Source organism: Mastigoproctus giganteus, chromosome 7, assembly GCF_048544385.1.
Source record: "Mastigoproctus giganteus isolate SK-2022 chromosome 7, ASM4854438v1, whole genome shotgun sequence".
Taxonomy (NCBI): Eukaryota; Metazoa; Arthropoda; class Arachnida; order Uropygi; family Thelyphonidae; genus Mastigoproctus; species Mastigoproctus giganteus.
In genome coordinates this window covers 1,212,510-1,216,758 of record NC_143581.1, presented here as the reverse complement: position 1 = coordinate 1,216,758, position 4,249 = coordinate 1,212,510, and positions in this window count along the sequence as shown.

Below are 4,249 nucleotides of genomic sequence, written 5' to 3'. Positions count from 1 at the left end.
TAAGAAGCATTACCCCACCACCGCTTCAATCCACCCTGTCCTTCCTAAATACATTATACAAGCCGTACTGAAACTCATCATCCCCAATTTCCGGGTGGCACCACGTCTCTGTAAGCCCTATTATGTCAGCGTTACTTGTTTTAACCAGAAGTTCGAATTCGCTCATTTTATTGATGACACCTCTAACGTTACTGTATAAACAATTAAGATTTACTGTTCTTGTATATTTAACAACCCTAACACAACCCTTGAAGTTTTTTAGGCTCTCTTCCCTGATATTAGCTACCTGCTCACATGAAACGTCTTTGCCCCCAGAACATCTAGATAATACGTCCAGTTGGGGTAACAGATAAGAACTCTTAAGGTATGTGCAAGAGTTACATTTACCAATATTATCAGATAAACGCGTGTCAGTATTACTGGCAATCCAAACTGGCAATCAGAGGAGAGTTTATGTTCTGTAAATAATTTAAAAATCCTTGGGGCAATCATCCTTTCAAATAATTTGCCAAAATTTGCCAATAAAGAGATTAGCCTGTATGCTCTGGGGTTTGTTTTTGGCTTTCCCGGTTTATGCAAGATTTTTAAGAGCGCAAGCTTCCATTCGAGAGGGAAAAGCCCTTCTAGCAGGCATTTATTAAATAAGTTTAATAAAATCTCAGGGAAGAATTCATAAAATTTTCCAATTACTTGATTCTCAATGAGGTCAATGCCAGGACATTTTTTATGGTTCAATTTAGCTACTGCAGCACCTAGCTCAAGCATATTAAAAATGGCAATTTCGGTTGTCCCCTTATATTCACGATTAATGCGTCTAATTTCCGCTTGATCAGGGCTGTCCATAAACGGCAAATCTTCCGGAAATAGGCTACTCACTATCCCTTCGACTGTAGATTCCCAGTCTGAAGTTTCTTGATTCTCTCTAATTATCGTGTTGTAAATTTCACCACACAAAAGTTTATTTCTTGAAAGCTTATAGATTATACCCCAAGGGTCAGCATTTCCTGTTTCCTTCACCAGACGTTGCCAACAATTTTGCCTGCTATCAGCAATTGCTTTATGGTACCTCTTCCTCAAGTCTCTGTAATCATTTTTCAAAGCCTGAGTGTCTGCGTCCGATAGATGCCTATTCCTTTGGTATGCTTTTCGTGCTTGTTGAGTTTGTTGTCTCAATTCAGCTAGTGCCGAAGACCACCATGGGACAGAAGTTCTTCCTGTCTGTTTTCTTTTCGTCGAGTAGGCCATCGCTTGATATAAATGATATTGAACCAGAAAAACATATTCTTTTGCTGTTAAGGTGTTAATGATTACTTTGTCATCTCCATTAAAAATTTTATTCAGATATTCACGAAACTTGGTCCAGTTCACCCTGTCCATCCGAAAACGCCTTAAATCCCTTATTGTTATATTCACTTGCCTATCCTCCGGTAAAATCGAGAAGGTGATTGCTCGATGGTCACTATTAATTAGATACGGATTGACGTCTCAATTTTGCACCCTATCCACCAGATTAATGGAGGTTAAAGTAGCATCTATATTAGATTCACCATTTGTCGTCGAGAATGTATATGGTTTATTTGGCAAGTTCTTTACACAGAGATTATGATCCAAGATCAGATCAACCAACTGCTCGCCTCGAGCATCAGAAAAGCCGCTGTTCCAAAGTGTAGACTTAGCGTTGAAATCTGCTGTAATTAGTAAGTTTTTAGCTGAAAATCTGCTACATACCCTGTCAAGTCTGTGTAAGGCTGGCTGAATATCTTCCGAGGGAGGAAAATACTGGGAAACCAGATAAAACGACTGGTCCCTGGAGGAAACAGGATACAAACTGTGGTAGCAGAACATTCACTTGAGATAGTTGTTATTACTAGTTCACTGTTAAAGCTGTGGTGAAGAGAAAGCCAGACCACTTTTCAACTTCCTTCAAACACAAAGTTCGAAAAAACAGCGACTGCCGGCCTTAAGAAGATCATTTTCAAGCGCCACCACTCCGCTCTTCTCAAATCTTTAATTTCGGAAGAGTTGAAAGAGCGCACTGATTTAAAAAAACCATCAGCTGCATCCTTACATCAAAACAACTCATTATCAGCCATAAATCCTTCAAACAGGAGCGCGTTATAACGCGGGGAGTACCGCAGGGAGGTGTCCTGTTCGATGTGCTGTTCGCTGCGGCCCTTGAACCTTTCCTCGCAAGGATTTCTCATCGTATGCAGACGACCTCAAATTATATAACATCTAAAGAAGCTGAACAAACTCACCTGACTCATCAGCGAGTCTCCGTCCTGATCGACAGCCTTGTGACCTACCTACTGCAGATAGGTCTGGAGCTAAACATATCTGAATCAGCCCAAATCACATTTACAAAAAAGAGAATCAAAAATGACATCACAACGGATTAGAGATAAGGAAAGTGAAGTCTCACACCGACCTCGACTTGACTTGGGACGAGGGCCGGCCTTACTTTTCAAAACCATTTCTCGACCATGAAAACGAAGACTTTCTTGGCGATGTGGGCAATTCGACAAGAGCTGACGGGGTTACTACACGTCAATGTAGTCGGAGGATACGTCCAGCAGTGCCCCCAACCTATTGTGTTCACGTGTGGGCATCACCAATCTGGTCTTCTGCACCGACCTCGTACATAAACAGTTTCCTGGCAGTAGAGTAGTGGTTGTTGTTGTTGTTGTTGTTATTTGGTTTTTAGGAGCATTAGCAACTAAGGCCATATTGCTCCGGGATATGCGGTGGTCATTCCCTGACCTTTCCACGTCCTTCGTATTTGGTGGTGACGGGCTCGAACCCCGGTCTAATCAAGAAGCGTGTGCTACGCACTGCTGCTCCTTCCCACCTGGCTACGGAGGCGCCTTAGAGTAGTGGGTAATGCGATGGATGAACAGAGTCACGGGCAGCGCATTCACCATCTGACCCCAGGGCTGTTTTATATGCCAAACAACTTAAATATCACTCCCTGGAGAGTGCACATTGCATCCAGGAATATTCTTCTTCTTTCTCAGATGCTTACCGGTGTGATTGACGCTCCCAGTCTTCGAGGTCTTATCTGTACTCCACGTGCTGGACGCAGTATTGATAGTCCGTACCTACCGTTGCATTCTATACTGTGCAACCTGTGTTGTCGGAAGAATTTCTTTCCAAACAACCTTTTCAATTCATTGGCCTGTGAAATAGTCCGAAAGTAAGTAAGCAGTAGAGAGTGAAGAGAAGCACATAGCTTATTTCATTTATAATTTTGTCATTAACTGAATTTTGTATCCAATATTGTAAATATCACACTTGTGTAAATAATTGTAATCGTGCATTTTTGTACGCCCTTCTTATATTGTTAATAATTGCAATTCTTGCATTTTGTACACCCTTCTAGCCGGTCGGCTGTGTATAAGGGGTGAAACAAACACTTTTTGCTACTTTAATAAACGGATTTAATAATAATAATAATAATAATAATAATTTCCCTTCATTTCTGGAGTACCACAAAAGTGATTTTTGCTCTTTTTTAATCCACATTTGCACACTTTTAAATTTTTGTTCATAATTGCGCGCAACATCGCGCTGCACTGATGTTGCGTGCAATTATGAACTTCAAGTTTCCTTGCGACGAGAGAGAGAGAGAGTGATTATAATCGCACGTGGTTTGTACCGATTGGGCCCTCTTCCACCCAGCATACGTTCCTTTCTCTTTCTTTCCTCAATTGCTGACGCAAAACCAAATTGTTCGAAACAGAAACACCTTTTACCTCAAAGCACGCGGCTGTCACGTGTTCCCCCCCCCCTCTCTCTCTCTCTCTCTCTCTCTCTCTCTCTCTCTCTCTCTTGCTCGCCTCAATCCACGGGTGGTGATCTGTGCAACTGAAGAGGAAGCAAACAAAGCAAAATGGCAAAAGAGGCGTCCTTGAGTGCCGCGACGAAGCGAATTATTAAAACGACCCATTTCGTATCCGGGGGATTTCGGGGAAAGAAAGAAAGAAGAAGTCTGTCGAACCATAAATCTGTCGGCCGTTGAAGAAGCGCGCGGCGCTGCTACCTGTTACATGTTCGAGTGTCGCGCGCTGACGAGTCAAGTGGCCCGATTTCGACCTCCTCCAGAAATGCAGGCCGCGTTCCGAGGCCAGCTGGTGAACTCCGACGTCACTCGATGACGTCACCCAAATGAATATCGGCGGCGTTTACCTGTTGCGCGAGAAAGAGCCGGAAAACAACGGCCAGGATTTGCGGACTCAGGGATGGGCGGAGG